This window comes from Apis cerana, linkage group LG12 (genome assembly GCF_029169275.1).
Source record: "Apis cerana isolate GH-2021 linkage group LG12, AcerK_1.0, whole genome shotgun sequence".
NCBI classification, from domain to species: Eukaryota; Metazoa; Arthropoda; class Insecta; order Hymenoptera; family Apidae; genus Apis; species Apis cerana.
The window spans coordinates 1,094,474-1,115,514 of NC_083863.1; the positions used below are offsets into that span (position 1 = coordinate 1,094,474).

The following is a 21,041-nucleotide window of genomic DNA, read 5'->3' on the forward strand; positions in this document are numbered from 1 at the left end:
CTCGAATAGATTAGAGAGCCAGTGGCCTGGCCAACTGGTGCCTGATTTACGATCACGGATTTCCACGCGTAGCGAGGTGTATTCATTGCTTCATTCGTTTGGGGGCGGCGCCATTTGATTTTTGAGAGGAGATCCTTAATCGCGCGGGACGATTCGATTCGATTCGATTCGATGGGAAGCGATCGGTGTTGATGGGTGTTGTCAGTGATTCTTCTGAAGTGGAATATATATTTTTTAATCGTTTTCCGATAAACTTTCATCTTTTTCCTCTGGTTTTTATTTTAAAGAATCATTTGATTCGGTCATTTCTATGTTTCTAAATTAAGAACATGATTTGTAAAATTTATAAGAGTTTTTCTCACGATGGATTATTGGTTATTGGAAAATTATATCGTTAAAATTGAGCGCTTATTAAGATTTGATCGTTGCAGAGAATTGATGTTATATAATTTATTTTGTGTTGTTTTATACGCATTTGAACATTCATAGTTGAATCGTTACACAAGGGAATTTCCAAAGTGAATAAACTAGAGATGTCCAAGCAGTTAGCAAAAAAGTAGTTGGCCAAACTGAACTAAGTTTAATCCTTTGTGCTCCAAACGTGCCTCTTAGACACTTTCATGATTTATGCTTGTTAGTAACGCTCTCTCTTTCTCTTTTCCTTTGTATAATTAATAATTAAATAAAAATTGTTAATATTTACTTATTAATTTTTAGTAAATTTAAAATCAATATTTAAGTTAATTCAATAACGTTTACTAAGTAATCGAGTTTATTTGAAATATTCAAAAAAATACTATAGAATTATCAAAAATAGAAAGAAGAGAAAATTTTGTGATATAAATATTCAAATTTAACAATTTTGAAATACTTGATACTTGTCTAATTAAATATTCATCCCGCTTTGAATTTTAATCAGATCTACTCCGTTTCATCCTCAAATATTTTTCTCTCAGGTCAATCACATCATAATCTTAATTTTCTATCATCTCTATTACCTTATATTCTTCTATTCTTATTCTCCATTTACATATTGTCCCTTTTCCTTCTATTTCTTTATAAAAAAAAGAAGAAGAAGAACTATTCTTCCATTCTCATCCTCCATTTCCATTATTCCTTCATCCATTTTCTATTTTTCCATTAAAATAACAAAAAATCTTTAAGCAAATAATCTCTATTCATTATTGATTATAACTAATATTACCTAATAATTATTATACATCTCCATTCTTTCCCTTCTTTCACTTTCCCTTATTTCTTCTGTTTTTATTTCTCTATCAAAACAGGAAATCTTTGTGCAAACAACAGACATTCAAAAAATATATATACATATTATTTACCCAATCACTTCACTGATTTAACCAACAAACAATAGACGACACTCTCCAAAAGGTATAAGTGACACTCTGCAACGTTAAATACGCAGTCAACCTTTGAACCTTGTGGAAAAGCCCCGTGTGTATACACACGTGTCAAGTATGTGGAAAAGGAGGAGCATTCGCAATAACGTTGCCACGGTGAGGCTTAAAGGGTTCTCCTCCTTTTCACACGCAAACGAGTTAAACCATTGCACCGCAAGGCATTTCCTACCCGTCTCACAATATTTCCGTTACTTCTCTCTCTCGTGTACTCCATAGAAAAGGCCTTTCATATCTGTCTGTATATCGTGTGCACACTCTTTGCTGCAACTTTTTCTTTCTTCTTCTTCTTCTTCTTCTTTTTTTTTTTTTTTTTTTTAATATGTATGCAAATTGCGTTACGTAAGTCGATCGTCGTAAGCCAATTTTTCTTCTCCGGGTTGGATTTATTGTGGATAGATATACGTGCGTTCCTCGAATAAATATGAATGTATCAAATGTTTTGAATATCATAAACCAATCTCTTTTCATTCGATATATACGTATTTTTATATTTGTGCATATTTTACAATTTTTCTCTTTATGATAAATAATGTGTATTAAACGTTTCGAATACGTTATAAAGGAATCTCTCTTCATTCCATATGTATTTTATATTTGTGCATACACATTCTTGTTCAGATTGGATTTGTTGTAGATAGATGAAGCAATTTTTCCTTCATTTGATATGTGGTCAAGGGAACTTTATTGCATATATATATATATTGTCATTCATAAGGCAATTTTTCATAATCAATAGATACTTGGAATATTCAATGTTTTGAATGTATTATAAATTTCTTTTCCATATATATTTTACATTTGTGCATGCACGTATGTTTCATAATTTTTCTTTCTCAGATTGGATTTGTTGCAGATAAATGTAACCGTGAAGCAATCTTTTTTCACTTGATACAGTTAAGTAAATTTTGTTACACGTTACAAGGTAATTTTTCATAATCAATAGATACTTGGAATATTTAATATTTGTTTCATAATTTTTCTTTCTCAGATTGGATTTGTTGCAGATAAATGTGAAGCAATCTTTATTTCATTTGATATGTGATCAAGGAAACTTTATTACATATATATATATATTGTCATTGCAAGACAATTTTTCTTTAGATCATGGAATTATGATATTTAATATAAATATGTTACTGTATTAACTATTTGTCCTTTCATAAGGAAAATTTTATATGAAACGTTTTGAATAAAGTTGATATATGCGCATGTATTAAATGTACTTACCGTGGATTCTATTACACGTATTGGATGTCACAATTTTTATTTTCAGATTGAATTTATTCCAGATAGATATAATCCTTTTTTCCCTTCACCTTAGGATTTATTGCACACACGTATATGTGTTACGTATTCTGAACATCACAAGGCAAGTTTTTTTTCTTACAGGTTGAATCCATTACACATTGATGTATCGTCCAACGATTGAGATTGATGTCTGTCGAGAAATGTAAATCGAATTTTCCTTTAAACATCGCATTATTATTCGTTTCGAGTTCGTAATAATAACGTAATTGTATAAAAGAAATTTAAAAAAAGAATTAAATACAATTCATCGTATCTTCTCTCATACCTTCTTATCTTACGTACTTAACGATGATCGATTAATATAAAAATCCTCGTCCTCCTCTCCCAATTTGTCGCATAATAATTTTCGATCCAATTTCACGCCAATCGTTCATTATATCCTATCAGCATCAAAATTTTAATAATATAATTCGCTTCACGCTAAACGAGACAATGAGCAGTTACATCATGCATTGCTTTGACTCCATATATATATATATACTAACTGTACATACCGCGTAATGTAATGTAAACGGCGTTACTGGATCATTAACGACGTTGGCCGAGAGATTGCCTTAATTAGACCATCCGTAATTCGCGTTCAAAATAGCTTTACTCCACTCAGATTTACACGTCGTGCAAATGCAATTTTTTAGGAAAGAAAATATCCACATCGATTCGATAATTTTTAGACAACAATTTGTGTGTGATTGGTGCAAAGTGATTTGTCATAAGGGAAGAAAATTTTCCAAATTATTTCACGAGATATTTTTTTTTTTACTATCGTTTCTTGAAATAATATAATAATTCTCCATTAAAAGTGTTAACTTTCATATTCGAAATGGAACATTTTGGAAAAATAAGTGGAATTAACATCTTTCGTGTTTAATTTCTCGGATTAGTTTATGGGATTTATTAGAAACTCGCGCGAGAAATTTTGAATTATCGATTTTATCCTTTCTCGAGAAACCAGCACCTTTTCCGGTTTATATTGGGAATTATATTCGCGATTCTAACAGGTTAAGAGGTTTATATTCAATTATTTATTTAATCTGCTTATCAGGGAATCCGAAACCATTGCAGATATAATCCTATTGGTTTGGAAGCAACCCTTGTTCGTGATGAAGAGAAAGATGTGGGAAGATGAATGGAGACTTTGTTCACCGAATTTACCATATTTGAAGAAACGAAAAAGAAAAAGAAAAAAAAACGAAGAAGCGACTTTGATATCTTATCGATAGTAAAAGAAATTTTTAAATATACTTTTCAATGTGTACTTACAAGAATCAATCTTATTAATTCATTTCGAAATCGAAATATAAATACAACGTTAACCTCAATCTTGAAATTGAAAAATCGTAACTCGAACTCGTGCCTTTCTTCCTTCCTTCCTTCTTCGCGTTACAAATCGAGGCAGGAATTTATTCAAAAATCGAACTAACGAAATTATCCCAGCCCAATTAATAGCACGAAACACCTTGCAAATCGATTATCAGACACGTTGCAAACACGATAGGTAAACAGTCGCGCACACACGCGCACGCGCATGCGCGGACACGTGCATCGCCGATATGCGTCAACAGAGCGAGGCCGACCCACTCTGAACACCCAAAACTCATTTCGAGGAATAACGTTCGCATTATTCAGGCTCGATAGGAACGATAGTTCCACGTTCGTCGTCTGTAATAGGTATCCCGAGTAATCCTGTGTCTCCTGAGGGGAGTACCTACTGTGTGACCTGTAGGGAAATTGAGGTTACCCAGTGGACCGTGTCGAGGCGAATCAAGCCGAGGAAATCCAGTATCCAGCTGCATTGTAGCCATAATAGTTCGTTTTAAGGGCGAACGGACGGTCTCGTGGATATTGGACGAAACGTATCGGGCCGCGATCCGTGGAAAAGAGAGAGAGAGAAAAGGAAAAGAAAGGAAGAGGTCTGGTCAGATTTTGAACAGATCGAAACAGATGGCTCCACGTTCGTTGATTCTAGGCATTCTTTTCTTAGAGGAACGAAAATTGTACGAGCTCCGAGATAAAATGATAAAATTATTTTTAACCGGTGGAAAGTGGAAGCTTTACGGCTGAAAGGTCAATTGGGTCGTGTCGATCTTCGATTTCGTGATTTCGCTTGATTTCTCTATATCGAGATAAAAAATGAATCCAAGAGAACGATGACGTTTTAAACGCTTTGCATCATTCTCTATTTATTAATTCGAAAAAATTGGAAAAAAAGTAATCAAAGTAAAAAATTTCTCCAGAAATATCGACAACTTTATCAATTACAATTTTCCATTAGGTTCAATAATTATTCGAATATTCGAATTCGAGCGTGCGCGTAAAGTTCAATCGAAAAGTGAGATCGCGATGCGTATCATTGACCGGCGAGCGATGTTTTCCCCGTTTATTTTCCATTTATTAACTATTAATAGCCGTCGTTTGAATGACAATGATATTTACACGGATTATAAACAGATATCGAACGCCCATGCTCGTTCTGTTTACGAGATAAACATTGCGTACATCGGGTCAGCGTCTACTATCGCATTTTCGAAAGGAAACAACATCATCGACGTGCAACAGAGTGTTGACGCGATCTATTGATTCCAATGTTGTTGGGTAACTGGGTCGTCTCGCCACCAGGAAACGACTTTTAGGCAGGGCTGGTTCTGTGAAGATCGATCGTTTTCACACTTTTGCAACTTTTTCTCGAAATTTTAATAGTGCCTTTCCCTTCTATCTTTACGATACGAGTGTAACTGATGTAACAGTTATAAATAGGGTGATCGATACGTCGATAAACGTTGAATTAAGGATAATACGATGTTTGAGTGACTTATATATTCTTTCTATTATTAGTATATTAATCGAAAGTATGGAAATAATCTTGTCAATATTTTCTTAAATTTTATTTCTCGCCATTGATAATAGTAAAAATAGGAGAGATGATCTTATCGATTCTTTTTATATAATTAAATATTATTACATAACAGATATTAGTAGATTCAATTTGTGAATTTTTTTCCTCGCCATTAGTAGATTGGCTGAAGGCATGAAACGTAATTTTTGTCAATTTTAACCGGTTTGTTCATGGTACGATGTAATTTCTGTGAGTTTCATCCTTAATAAACATTGCAGTAATTATCAATTTTACTTATCCTCTGCCATTAGTAAATGAAGATAAACGAAAATAGAATTGCAGAGTAATGGAAAAAATAATCTTAATCTTCTTTAACCAATCATTCATCGTGTTATATAATCGTAGATTTAACTCGAATTTTTCTTTATCGTTAGATTAATGCAAGTAGATTAGATTACGTCGAAGATGTAAAAATAGAATTCTCACAAAATTGGAAAGAAATAATCTTTTCGTCGGATATATCATATTTTCTTTATACTCGATGAATATCTCTTTGATCAGAAATGATAATTTATCAAAAACCGAATCTTTTCTACGACGAATCATAAAATAATTCGTGGATATTAATTTTCGACGCACCATCAAAGAATTAATTAAGAAAATTATGTAAGCTAAAAAATTTATTAGCTATTTCGAAGTTGCATATTTCTATACCTGACGTGTTTTATTACCTCACATTGAACCGAGAAAAGTGGAGAAATTCTAAAAGTAAAAGAAAGAGAGAAAGGAAAAAAAAAAATTTGCTTTAAAATACTCGATATTACGTTAACTTTGAACTTTGTCGTCTTCTTACCCTGTACCAAACTGTAAAGAAGATAAAGAAGTTCCAAGTTAAAAAAAAAAAAAAAAATCCCTTCGAAATTTTCAACGTTCCATAACTCGATTTTAAAGGATTCCCAGTCACTTTATACTAAACAACTAGAAGACGAAGAACTATTGAAGCAAGAAATAATTTAACTCCCTGAATTATTATTAATTTTATTTATTTTTCACGATCAATTTCAAGATCACAAGTTTATAGAATAGAAAATTTCTATCTATAAAATTATTATTAAAAAAGCGAAAGAAATGTGTAGAATAATTTTAATTCCAATTAAAATAGAGGATGGAATAAGATAAAATAAAATAAAAAAAAATGTGTATAAGAGAATATAGATATTGGAAATATCGAGATGCATCAATATTTCACACGCGTATTTTCCGTATCGACGTATTTCGAAAGCGGGCGCGATACGATGAAAGAAAATACAATTGCTTTGAAATTTTATAACATTGCCATCGATGCATCTTTAATCGATCGATGGAATAAAAAGAATATTGTTTCGAGTACGGAAGAATAGAATTTTATATCTATCGCACGTTTTTATTCCCTCCATAAACAACGATAATAGAAACGTAACTTTGGTATTTGTCGTTTGCTTCATTTTTTCGAATATGAAAATGTACCAAGATTTTTTTTTTATCATTATTATTATTATCAAATCGTAAGTTTTCAAATAGGGGAAAATGTTTCCATTTCGCGCAACTCTCGTCGAATAATTATCAACAAGAACGAGTGGATGGATTCGAATTATTGAAATCGATCGAATTGTTAAAAAAAATTTATCCTAAATTTTTGTTATCTGTCGAACATGCGTGTGATTTGCTCGCGTTGTATTTGTTTGTTTGACACAATCTGGCTGCGGTCCAAACGTTACACGTGGAACGAGGTTATCAGACGAGGAGGAATTGGTTCGAATGCACAATTTGACACATTTGAGCGAAGTTCGCAATTCTGAGGCGGAGTGGAGGTTTAGGAGTGAGAAGAGATCAATTTGGTCCGCGATATCAAATTGTTCGTATAGTTGGGAATCAAATGCCGCTTTTAAACACGCTAACTCCGAATACCTTGTGAATTGTGCGCAATGAGTTCAAAATTGATAAGATCGGGTGAAAGGGATATAAGTATTGCACGTAGTATTGCACTTATAAGTAGATTTATGCAAATTCGTTCCTTTTTTTCCTCCAATTTTAAAATTATTCCTAAACTTCGTATATTATTATTAATTTTTTGTATAATATAAATGTACATAAAAATCGTAAAAGATGTACGTATTTTTAAAAACTTATTAAAAAAGTCAAGATAAACGTTTTTGCAAAAATAATCGAGTTAAATGTTCTCGTATTTTCAAGACACCCTATATATAAATCTATTATAAACTTTAACTAAACACTCATAATATTCAAGTAAAAATATTTTTTATTTTGCAATGATAAAGATTAAATTTACTTTAGATATCTTATATATTTTCAAAAATTCGCCAACAAAGCCAAAATGAACATTTTTGCAAAGGAAAATAATCGAGTTAAATGTTCTCGTATTTTCAAGACACCCTATATATAAATCTATCGTGAACTTTGACTAGACTCGCAAGTATCATTCAAGTAAAAATATATTTTTAAAGATTAAATTTACTTTAGACATTTTATATATTTTCAAAAATTCGCCAACAAAGCCAAAATAAATATTTTTGCAAAAGAAAATAATCGAGTTAAATGTTCTCGTATTTTCAAGACACCCTATATATAAATCTATTATAAACTTTAACTAAACACTCATAATATTCAAGTAAAAATATCTTTTATTTTGCAATGATAAAGATTAAATTTACTTTAGATATTTTATATATTTTCAAAAATTCGCCAACAAAGCCAAAATAAATATTTTTGCAAAAGAAAATAATCGAGTTAAATGTTCTCGTATTTTCGGGACACCCTATATATAAATCTATCGTGAACTTTAACTAGACACTCATAATATTCAAGTAAAAATATATTTTATTTTGCAATCATAAATATTAAATTTACTTTAGACATTTTATATATTTTCAAAAACTCGCCAACAAAGTTAAAATAAATATTTTTGCAAAGGAAAATAATCGAGTTAAATGTTCTCGTATTTTCGAGACACCCTATATATAAATCTATCGTGAACTTTAACTAGACACTCGTAAGTATCATTCAAGTAAAAATATATTTTATTTTGCAATCATAAATATTAAATTTACTTTAGACATTTTATATATTTTTGTATTTTTGTACATTATATTTATTATTAATTTCTGTATATGCAAATGATGTACGAGCAAAATATTTATACATTTTCAAAAACTCGCCAACAAAATGAAATATTTTTGCAGAGGAAAATAATCGAGTTCTCATATTTTCGAGACACCTCATAAGAATATAAATCTGTATTCTTTTAAAACGATATTAATAATAATTAGCGAGAATATCAGAAATTATATATAAAGATTTCACATTCTTTTGGAAAATATTTAACAATAAAAAAATATCTCATTCTTCACGTGTTTCACGTAAAGTAAGAGTTAAGTAATAGGCTCGTATTTATGCTCTTATCCGGACACGGAGATCTCGAGAATTCTATAGATAAATCGAAGTAGTCAGAGTCAATATCCAACGATAAAAACGAATCTAATAAACGGAGAAGTAAATAGCGATCGGTGCACCGGTCAGCTTTTAATAAATTCCCCTCGTGCCGATCGAGTTCGATAATAATTCTCTTGCCGATGTCACGGCGATAAGACGACAGACTGAGAGCAACTAACTCGTCGAGACGGCCGGAGGAGTGTCGCGACAACATCGAACGAAAGATTCTGTTCTGCGTGGTCCTCGACCTGTCTTTGTCACCTAGCGATGGGATCAAACTCGAATTTAATGAAAAAAATTCACTTCTTTCCGAGTGTTCTGCGAAATCTTGATGATTATCTTTATAGAAAAATCGAGAGAACGATTGATTCGCGTCAACTTTTCATTTGAGAATATTTTCGATTTTTCGAAAGTTTGTTGGTAAAATATATTGTACAAGTCGATCCTTTCAAGATTGATAGAATATTCGACGAGTGAAGTTTTAGAATACAGAAGATTAAATTTATTAGTTATTTAATTTAGTAGATTTTTATCAATATCTTTTGAAAATGGAAATTCTTAAATATTTGGAAATAAAGACATCGTATGTCACAAATATATAAAAAACTTGATTTTAAATGGAAGAATCACCGAATCCATTCCACTTGGAATTACTTTCTACAATCAAAAATTACCTACAAAAGATTCGAATCTTGTTCGTCAACTTGCGACGCGCTTAATCCCATCGCTACTTCACCTATCCGAAGGAAAACCAGAATCCGTCCAGGCCTACGTACAACGTCTCGAACAAGAGTAAGAAGAATGGAACACCGCGAGCAGGAGTAAGATCGTAAAAACGAAAAGGCAGCCGAGAGATGCAAGTTAGACGACTGAGAATCGGCCAACGAATCTTCGAACCAATGGATATTCAACGCGTTGCCAGAATCGTTGACTCTTCTTCCGAATTCCGTCGTCGAGGATCCTCGATGAGAAATATTCCAACTGGAAAATTATTATATATTTCGTTTAATTATTCCAACTTTAATTTTAATCCTTTCCTTTTTCACTTTCTTTTATTATTAAAAATAAACGTTTTAAAAATTAAATAATTCTCAAATATGGATCTTTATTACATAAAGTCTGCTAAGAGAAATGAATTTCTAGAACGTGTATTGTTTGAATAACAAAGCTTCGAATAATAGATATTAAGATAATCACTTATTCGAATAATTTCGAACACACGTGTCCCATCGAGAATTCTCGAGGCACCATAAGAAATATTCCACCGTTTTTCCTTTCTCCCTCGATTTACTCCCCCCCTTCTTCCCCCGCCCTTTTGCATTTCGCGCTTTCCTCGATATCCCTTTGTACTCCCTTCGAACTCCTCGAATTGATTAAACGTAAATTGAGTTTCTATCCTTAATCCTCCTTTTCGTTTTTTCGCTCTTTTCATCCGTTTCACAAACGGTGTATAAAATTGTCTGAAAGAAAAATAAAACGAGTTATCGAAGGTGGAAACGTTGAATCAATGGTGTGTCGGATAGATATAATAAAAAAAAAAAAAAAAGAAAAAAAAAAGAGGAGGAGGGGAAGGATTACAGCCAATTTATAAATTTTGCATAAATTTGATTACGATGCAATTATACGAAATCAGAATTGCCTGCGATGCATGGAAACTCAAAGGATGAGGTTATGTTTTATTCATTGCCAAGTGGCAACGAGATTTTTCAATTACGTTTTAAACGCATTCGCGTGGAAGCGACGTTAAGGTTAAATCGTTAAAGTTCGAGGTAAAAAGAAGATGTTTCGAATAAACGAAACTCTGCGTGATATTTCATTGTGATTTCGTTTCGTACGTGTCGAGTGGGACGGGATAAAAGAAACGAAATGAGAAAATTTCTTTCATCATTTGTCGGAAATTGTGTACACACGTGTGCACAAATGGAACAATGTTTGAAATATTTTAGATCGAAGACGATTAAAATGTAAACACGAGTGTTTTAATCCCTAAATGTTTTTTTTTTCTCATTGAAATGATATTTCCGTTTGAAGAGATATTCATAGATTTAAATCCAATTTTAAACACACGATGAAAAATTTCTAATATTCGATATCAATTCTTTGTTAAAATCGTTATTTTATACTTTTACAAATAATTATAGATGATTCGTAATGAAAATATTTTTCAAAAAATATCATCGCAAGAAAAATACTTACTTTTCCAATAAATTTTAATCGAATCGAATTAAAGATTCTTTTAATCACATACCACGTTTATCTTCCAACCAAAAGACGATAAGCCAATAGAAGAAGTAACGCAACAACTTTATTCGAAACTTATTTCAACGAGGAAGATATTAAAGAAAATAATCGACGAGTCGAGAGAGGCTGTGTGCGATCGACTTTAAAATCGATGGCTAATCGGTTTTGGCAGCGATAGCCGATCATCATCTTCTTTCTCGAGCAAGGTACGAAACCGAGATTTAGGTTAGCCCTTTTGGCGGTTGGGTGCGACCACGCCGCGACGAAATTATACGGTGTAGCCCGATCCTTCGCGTAATACCACGTTATTATGTCGGGATTATTATTATAGACTGGCTATTAGCCGCTTAATCCGATCGAACGCTTTGTAACGCATTCTAGGCCGCGTCCGCGGTTAATGCCACGCTCCTCCTCCCATGTGTATGCAATACTGACGGCGTGGCTTCAGCACGCGTATCGCTATTTATTAGATCAGTGTTTCCCAACGTGGAGGCCAATCCGGATATTTTGGGGGGAAATTTAAAATGTCTGTGGTTGCACCCTCGTTCGACGTGATATATATTTGTGAAAACATTGTAGTTTTAATTTTAGACAAATCTTTAGCTTTAATTTTTTTATAAGAAAAATAATCTGAATATCTTGGGAATGAATCTAGGAAATTTAAAAAGTTTGTTAAAATATAATTTGAATATTTTGAACGTGTATGTAAAAATAGTTGAGGTTATGTTGTCAATCTAATTTTTTCTAAATTATTTAATCTACAAAGATTTCAGATTTCTTCAAAGGATATCAAAGATTTCTAATTTTATTTCAAGATTAAGCTTATATGAGCCAAAATAAAACAAATAAAAAGATACAAAAATATAAATAAAGAAAATAGTAAAGTCAACACATCTTGAATCACGAAAAAATAAAAGCTAAGTAAGATGTTGATGGAATAAAGAAATATCTTTCACAAGCGTTGTAAATAAAAATTTTGATCCGACGGAGCAAAAAAGGTTGCGAAACACTGTATTACATCGATCTTGTGTTCATCGGTCGAAACGCAACATAATCGCGCGCACGTGTTACCAATTTCAAATTCGTTTCGGAAATTCGAAATCAGGGGTAGAACGTGTCGAGAGGCGATACGTAACAATTATCGCGAGGATTATCGTCGCGACTAGCGGCGCGAATTGGAATTAACACTTTGTGACGACGTTCCAAATTTTGGTAATTTTCTCCTAGTAAAATTTTCATTCTCGAATGTAAATCGATAACGAGTATATCGAAATTTTCGTCGTTGTTGCGAAATTTTGATTTCGACGGTAGTAATGAATTTTCTCGATCGTGAAATATATAAGTAAATAATTACGTCAAATATATCATAGAAATTTTGATTTTGATGCGATTTTCTCGTAGTAAAAGTTAAACGATTTTACATCAAATACGACAGGAGTGAAGATTTTTGTCGTAATTCAAGTTTCGATAACTTCCTCGTGGAAAAATTCTAATCTTGGAATGTAAATCAACGACAATTATGCCAAATATGTCAGCACCCATGATTTTTGTGGTCGATCAAGTTTCGACTTTAATAACTTTCTCGTAGTAAAATCATAATGTTGAAGTGTAAATCAGTAACGGTTATTCCAAATGCATCGGTGGCCAAGATTTTTGTCGTCAATCAAGTTTCGATTTCGATAATTTTTTGTAATAAACCCCTGATTTTCAGATAGATATAAGTCGGTAACAATTACGTCAAATGTGTTAGTACCCAAGATATTAACCATCATTCGAGCTTCGATAATTTTCACCTAGCAAAATTCGAAATATTTTACACGAAAAGCATTCCAATCTAATAGATTCATTATACGTATAATCACTAGATGTCACTAGGTGTAAACGAGAAATCACCATTTTACCACGAAAAGAAGTGTTTGCATCGTGGAAAAGCATATATTAGACCAACCAAATAATAGAACATATCCATGATGCACGTGGTCACTAGATATCACTATGAATGAAAAATCATTACTTCTCTGTATAAAATTATAATACGTTATAATTATACCGTAAACCAATTTTATCCTAACTTTTGGCATCGAGATACTCGCGTGAAAATATATTTTCGACTCAACGATAGAATATATATACGTAATAACATAATCACTAGATGTCACTAGCTACGAAATCATTACTTCACTATATAAAATTTACAATATGAATCGTACGTTGCGATATATTACTTTATTAAACCTTTTGAAACATTTGCGTACAAACTTCGCACGATTGTACGTTACGAAAATATGTAAATGAGTTGTGGGGGCCTGCGTTTAATCTAAATATATTCGAAACTGTGAACCCTGGCGAGTTTCAGGAAGAAATAAATACATTGTTCCTGGGGAATATTTAACGACACCTACGCTTCTCCACGCATCAGGAAGATGATACTTGAAGAACATTCCCCAACACGACGTTTATCGCCGTTTATTTATCGCTCGATACCGCTTACCAGTCACCTTCACCCACCATCTTATTATTTAAGCGTGCACGCCTACATCTTCCACGTTCGCGTCTTCTTCTTTTTTTTTTCGATGCTGTCTCTCTTCTGGTCAAAGGTTGAAGAGGAAAGTCTCTGTGAATTGCAGAAATTCGAAAATTATAATTTTTGTTTCTTCTTTTTCGTCTTGCTGTCCAGGCTTTTGTAAATTGAAATAACTTTCATTGTGTATTTAGGAACCTTATTTTATATAATTCGAATTCAAAAAGTTTGACGAGTCGAAAAATTTATGCATCTTAAGGCAACTCTTACTTACCGCGAATTTAATTTTAATTATTGTAATATCGTTCAAGTGATTCAATTTGAAAAATTCTAAATGATTCTCTAAATTTTATTTTAAACATTCCCATAACCAACCATTTCCTTCGTCGCGAGGCAAAAGTTTAATTTGATCCTAATTAAACTAAAAATCAATAATAAAATAATAACCGTTTCTCGAAAGAAGAATATACTACAAAAATTCGTTCCTGGCAAAATGTATCAAATTACTTTCACTATCAGAAACACGCCTCCATCCACGCATCGAAACAAAGAAACCCTAGAATATTTTACACCGGGCATCAAATTTCCTCCATTCCATCTCCAACTTTCGAAATTCCAGATTCGAAATTTCGATTTCTCATAACAACCAACCAATCAAAAATAAAAAAAAAAAAAATAGGAAAATTGATCGTTCGTATCGTGTTTCTTCTAATCCACTGTCCAGAAGGAATGCTCTTCGTGGCGACTTCATCGAGGTGTGTCGTTACCTCGCCCTTAATCGCGTCCAAGGGTTAATAGGCGTCCAGAATTATATACCTGTCGCATATACCTGAGATTTTTCAAGCCTTACGAGATAGAGAGATTATCGTCGAGGTGTGGGCGAGGAGAGAATTATTCGAGGAAGAACTGTTTCTAAAAGCTGTTACAAATTACTGGGTCAAGAAGCGTGGAATCATCAAAGGGATGCATTAACATTCAGAGGCGGTGGAATAAGAGATTGCGCCCGAGATAATTGGCGACCGTTTCAAGTTTCAAGCCTTTAACGAGTGTAGAGGTAAATTAATGTTCTCTAATGAGTCCTTATTGTTGGCATAAATTGGAATGTGGAAGCAACGTGAAAAAAAAAAAGGAGAAAAAGCAGAAGAGGCGGAAGAAGAATTTAAAAAAAAGGGGGAGATATCTCGGTCAACAGGGATCGAGATGGGGTAGAGGGGGGGGAGGGGGTTGGAGATTCGATTTAAGAGAGAGAGATTGTCCTTGTTCTTGATTAGTTTGCGTCCAATTCTTTTTTTTACAAAAGAATCGTGTCAACGAGCAAAATTATCAATTCAATCATTCGCGATCCATTCTGAATAACAATTTCTACAAAAATCTCAAAAATCTCGCTCTCGCCACTCATTTTTACCCGTTCCGAGTTATATTGTATTAAACGAATTTAATTTTCTCGTCTCTTCTGAGCCATACTACGTTAAATCTCGTTAAAATCTCAAAAGAAAAATATTTCACTCTTATTTTCCTCATTTCTTTTGAGTTATACTACACTAAACTTCATTAAACTCGTTAAAATCTCAAAAGAAAAATATTTCACTCTTACTTTCCTCATTTCTTTTGAGCCATACTACACTAAACTTCATTAAACTTGTTAAAATCTCAAAAAAAATATTTCAGTCTTACTTTCCTCATTTCTTTTGAGCCATACTACACTAAACTTCATTAAACTCGTTAAAATCTCAAAAGAAAAATATTTCACTCTTACTTTTCGACTCATTCTTATCCATTCTGAGTCACTATTAATCTTCGAGCTCTATTTCTTTGAAATCTCAAAAGAAAAATATTTCAAAAATATTTCATTCTTACTTTCATTCTTTGTTAGTTATATTAAATCTCATTCCTTAAACCAAACTCGTCAAAATCTCAAAGAAAAAAATTTCACTTCCATTTTTAGACTTATTCTTATCCATTTTGAGCCACTATTAATCTTCGAATACAATTTCCTCGAAATCTCAAATCAAAAATATTTCATTCTTACTTTCTTCACTCTTTGTAAATCATACTACAATAAACCTGATTAAACTCAAAATCAACTTATAATTTCAAAAAAAAATTTTATTCCTAATTTTTGACTTATTCTTATCCATTAATCTTCGAATTCAATTTTCTTAAAATCTCAAATCAAAAATATATCATTCTTACTTTCTTCATTCTTTGTTAATCTTCGAATTTCTTTGAAATCTCAAAGCAAAAATATTTCACTCTTATTTTCCTCATTTCTTTTGAGCCATACTACGATATACCTCATTAAAATCTTAAAAGAAAAATATTTCACTCTTACTTTCATCATTTCTTTTGAGCCATACTACACCAAACCTCATTAAACTCGTTAAAATCTCAAAGAAAAAAAAATTTCATTCTTACTTTTCGACTCATTCTTATCCATTCTGAGTCACTATTAATCTTCGAGCTCTATTTCTTTGAAATCTCCAATCAAAAATATGTCATTCTTACTTTCTTCACTCTCTGTAATCATACTACAATAAACCTGATTAAACTCAAAATCAACTTATAATTTCAAAAAAAATTTTTATTCCTAATTTATTCTTATCCATTAATCTTCGAATTCAATTTCCTTAAAATCTCAAACCAAAAATATTTCACTCTTACTCCCCTCACCCCTTTCGAGCCACACTACACGCCAAACTCTCGTTAAACTCGTTAAAATCTCAAATGAAAAATATCCCACTCCTTCCCTCTCTGATAAACCGCGCTGCGTTCAAACCTCAAAAATATTAAACTCGTCAAATTTCTCCGTTACTTCTCGACTCGTTCCACACCGAGCCACCCTGTAGCCGCGAGAGAGGCTGCACGACGATCGAATCGATTGGACGCGGCGCGGAACACGTTGTCCGTGGTTCGAGGCGAGATATATCTGTGCCGATCGAAATGAATTCCTTCCGCGGCATCGCACGGCTGGATGCTAGCCTCGCCGAGGCGAAAAATCACTTAGCCTCGGATCTTATCTCGGCCTCGCCACTCCGTTCGATGAGACGAGAGGGAGGAGGGGGACGGCTGTCGTTTCGACCCCCTCCCCTCCCCCGGCCTGGCACGGATTCGCCTCTCTTCCGAAACGATAAGAATCCGATTTCCAGCGGAACCGTGGCGTGGAAAGAAGGCCACGATGCCTTCCTTCCTGGGTGGGGAGGGTGGGAAGAAGGGAAACCCTTATCGAAGCCACCGATAAAATGCCGCCCCAAGCTTCCTACTTCTCGGGAATCGTGGTTGAATCGGCTCGTCTATGGGAAACATTCGTGGAATTTCGACCTAACTTCCCTCGATTGCAGCAGGCAGGGAAAGGAGGGGCCTTTGAATTTGAATTTTTCCCCCTTTCGGGACCCCAACTTTTCCCCCTTCGATTTTAATCGTTCGAGTTATATATAAATTATTTTCCTCGTTTCATATTTCATACGAATCTCAATCTTCGATCCGAAGCGTGTCTCAGGCATTTCGTCGAATTTTTCCATTTCCTCCGTTTCGATTCCATCTTCCTCGAGACCCTTCTCTTAATTAATGTTAAACTATCCACTACACGAGTAAATAAAACCCAGAGATCTAAACAACAGAGATAGGTAACGAACCCTGTTTAACCACTCGCGAGCGTGCAAGCATCTGTACATTGTTGCCGTTGTTACGTGTATATATATATATATGACGACGATTACGTTAAATTACAATCTCTTGCCTCCATTTTGTTTTCGAACGAAGGGGAGCACGTTCACCTCCCCAATTGCTTCGTCATTTTTCACGAGCGTGTTTTCCACCGTTTTCCCTCGCTGGAAAAATCGTTCGAAATTCCTTCGCAAGCGTGGAACTTTGCATACGGGAAGATTACGTTTAAAAAAGTGAGACGCGTTTAAGGTGGATGTGTTGTGTATGCGGGTTTAGAACCGGGTTTTCGTAATAAAAGCAACGTGGAGGTATTAGGTGGTGTCCTTAAACGTGCAACACCGCGAGAAGAAGAGGAGGAGGAGGAGGAAGAAACTTTGGATCCACAAGAAAAATATAAGAGGGAGAGAAATATCGTTTGATTTTATTCGCCTCGTGTTTATTATATTTATAGCATGGAAATGAGAGAAGATTCACGGATTTTTTGGAACTGAAATCTATCTTTTTGACTGTTTTGGATGTGTACATAGATGTTAGATTTAATGCAAATACAGTTTATCTTTGTACATTTTATTTTGCAAAATTCTCTTTGTATAATAATCCAAGCTCCGATTCTAAAAACAATTTTAAAAATGTGATCTATGGGATCCTGCTTTCACGGTATTCGTCATCAGCATCTTTTATTTATATTTTTTACCGATTCCATATCTTTTGAAAACTTGTCCTTAGCTAAATAGGCAAAATATAAAGAAATGTTTTATGGAACAATAAGACAGAAATAATTACTTCAAAAATCACTTCTTTTCTCTGCAAAATTCACCTGGTTGAGGGGATTATTTAATTATTTATCATGTCACAATTGTAAACAGTCGTCATTTGCTCGATATTGTTTTTTCTTATTCACTGTTACTTCATTTTCGTTAATAAATTAATCCGCCAAATCGACGGAGTTTCGTAAAAATAGATAAAACACAACAGAAATAATAAAATATAAACGTTCCAGAGAAAACGAATAGAAATATATAAATAAATAAGATTTTTTTTTCACTCGACAATAAAATTTTCTCTGCCCTCGATTTGGTGCAACGCGTGATATCAAAAATATCATAAAAATTTCTCAACAACTCGTTCGAGGGCAAATTTAGCCTGCAAAAAAAGATGATATCCATCGAACATCATTTTGATTAAGCAAAAGTGTCAAAAGTCGTATAACAATGCACGCGAGATATCCTATCCCTCCTTTCATTCTTCCTTGACTTTTTCGCCGGCTATAATTTATGACCAGTGCGGATGTCACACGTTCTTTTATTTGCCGGGTCGAGATAAGGAGCGAGACGAATAAATCTATTCGAAATATACGTATAATCATACCTCCCTCCTTATTAAAATTTTCTTCTCCACAGTTTCAAAACGAATACGTGTTACTATACCATATATATATATAAATCAATCTACTAATCAACTAATAAATTACACTCCGAACTATTATTATTCACAAAGTGAGTCTTCGTAACTTTATTTACAAAAAGAGACTTGGATACTATCCCTAGTTTCATTAAGATTCCCCTTTTAAAAACCGCCATAATATCTCGGCCACGATTAAAATTTCTCACGCGTCAGACGCGTCTCCTCTCGCCTTTCTTTCGGGCGGAGGTGGCGCCATCTCGGCTCGTTAGGCGGGGAGGAGGACCCGCGTTTCAACGACGATGACAACGCCACGGGTGGGGCCCCGGTGGCCGAGGAGCCAAGCCCTCGAAATTAGGCGCCAACGTCGGACGCACGCCTTCTTCGTGTCGCGGAAACACAGTGTATGTACGCAATGAACGGGGCGAGCTATTTTCGAAAGGAAATGTTTGTATAATTCGGTGACGCATCGTTGAAATAGCTTGAGAGCTGTAACTCGTGAGTTTAGATCTTCTTTCTATCTATCTAATTAAAAACTATATCCTTTCGGATGAAATATTTAGAATCCCGTGGAAAATTGTGATCGTTAAATTTAGCGTGGCACAAGAGGCAGGAATCGTATTTAGAAATTTATTGCGGTTAAATGAATAGGTTTGAAACTATTTTGCGGCGCAGAGTTAATTACTAATATTATCGGATTGGAAAACAATAGAGCCAGGCCGGGGTAGCTTCTAGCGCTGATTGCTCAAGTTTAAATTAATTTTCAATTGGATCGGAAATTTTCGAATCGTTCGCTCTTATTTCGAATATTTCGCCCCAAAATCAGTTGATTTTAATCGAATTAATTTCCGAATACGATCAATAGAGAAATCATCGTCGCCTTTGTTATTCTATTCTCTCTCTTCCTCTTATTTAATAATTTATCATATATGATATATTTAATAATTTCGTGGAAAAAAGAGGGGGCGTGTCGTCGATTACCATTTTTAATACCGAAAAACGTTTCGCGAATTTTCCGATAAAGTAGCGGGAGAAAGGTATCAGTAACTCTGTAAAACATCAATACTTTCCAAAGCTTTCGTATCAACGGCACAAGCGGAAAGATTTCATCCATCCACGTGATATAAATTTTAATAATTACGTTATATACATATATATATATAAATGAGATTTAACGTATGTGGGATTTACGGTGCCACACGTTCGGCTTAACAGCGCCGTTTCCCTTTCGTATTGCACCGGGTGAAACGGTTAAATACGCGTTTAAAATGTAAAACAGGGGCCATTGGGGGGAGAGGGGTTAGAAATATACGATATTGCACGCGTAAAGAATTAATGTTTAACGTTGATATAAATTTCCTTCCACAGTCTTTCGAGCTTATTATATATATATATATTCTTTTTTTTTTTTTTTTTTAAAGGATGATTCGACTTCAACGTTTATGAACCTCCTCATGAATATAAAGTCGTTGGACACGGGTGAATAGATGAAGGCAAAAATGAATACTGGAGAGAATAAATGATGGTTAAGGGTGATAATTAGAATGCGGATTTTTACACGCGGAGAAGAAGCTCGAAAAGAGGATAGAAAAATGAAGCTGTGCAATAATTTAACTTTTACTTCGAGTTACGTTATAAATTACTTTAACGCGTTAATTGTAACTTATAAAACGGGAGAATGTAAAAATTATAAAAGGGGAAGAATTATTCTCTTCTTGATTATCAACTTAGAAATATGAATTTGTCGAGAATAATTAAATATTTATTTAAAACGATGTACAATGTGGTTTTCTTTCATTAAAACATTTATTTCATTTGAGAATTTTCGATTCGATGCAAATAACAGAAGCATCCTATTTTAAATTTCATCCATTGCAAAATATTCTTTCAAAATGACGGATAATATAATAAGAATTGGCACAATTTAAAACTGATTTGACATAGGTGCTCGTTTCGATTTCATTGCAAGAATTTTTATCATTAGAATCGTTAAAAGTCCTTCAAAGGAAACCGCGCCCAATCGTGAGAGAAAGTTCAACACGCCTACACACTGGTCATTGAATTATCGACCTCGTGCGAGAAGAGATCGATAGAAATTTCAAATATCTTTTTCCGATCACACTTTACTGTAATTGCTTGATCCAACAATTTAAAAAAAAAGCCG

At 33.6% G+C, this 21,041-nt stretch overlaps 1 protein-coding gene and 3 long non-coding RNA genes across 25 annotated transcripts in view; 1 reads left to right on the forward strand and 3 right to left on the reverse strand.

The window, feature by feature from the left end:
- Positions 1-21,041, reverse strand: part of LOC107992684 (collagen alpha chain CG42342) — a 194,021-nt gene that overhangs the window by 120,652 nt on the left and 52,328 nt on the right. The gene's annotated exons all lie outside the window — the stretch shown is intronic.
- Positions 1,706-6,082, reverse strand: LOC108003684 (uncharacterized). Of its 2 annotated transcripts, XR_009832236.1 has the most exons (5): positions 3,990-4,255; positions 3,224-3,862; positions 2,995-3,109; positions 2,649-2,859; positions 1,706-2,575 (listed from the first exon to the last, which is right to left on the reverse strand). It is a non-coding gene; the product is annotated as an uncharacterized LOC108003684 (long non-coding RNA). The 2 variants fall into 2 exon arrangements; XR_009832235.1 differs by having other exon boundaries at positions 3,224-6,082.
- LOC133667084 (uncharacterized) lies at positions 8,620-11,876 on the reverse strand. Of its 2 annotated transcripts, XR_009832231.1 has the most exons (3): positions 11,248-11,859; positions 10,249-10,511; positions 8,620-10,032 (listed from the first exon to the last, which is right to left on the reverse strand). It is a non-coding gene; the product is annotated as an uncharacterized LOC133667084 (long non-coding RNA). The 2 variants fall into 2 exon arrangements; XR_009832230.1 differs by lacking the exon at positions 8,620-10,032 and having other exon boundaries at positions 10,143-10,511; positions 11,248-11,876.
- On the forward strand, positions 18,965-20,699 carry LOC133667108 (uncharacterized). Its single transcript, XR_009832266.1, has 2 exons — positions 18,965-19,375; positions 20,299-20,699. It is a non-coding gene; the product is annotated as an uncharacterized LOC133667108 (long non-coding RNA).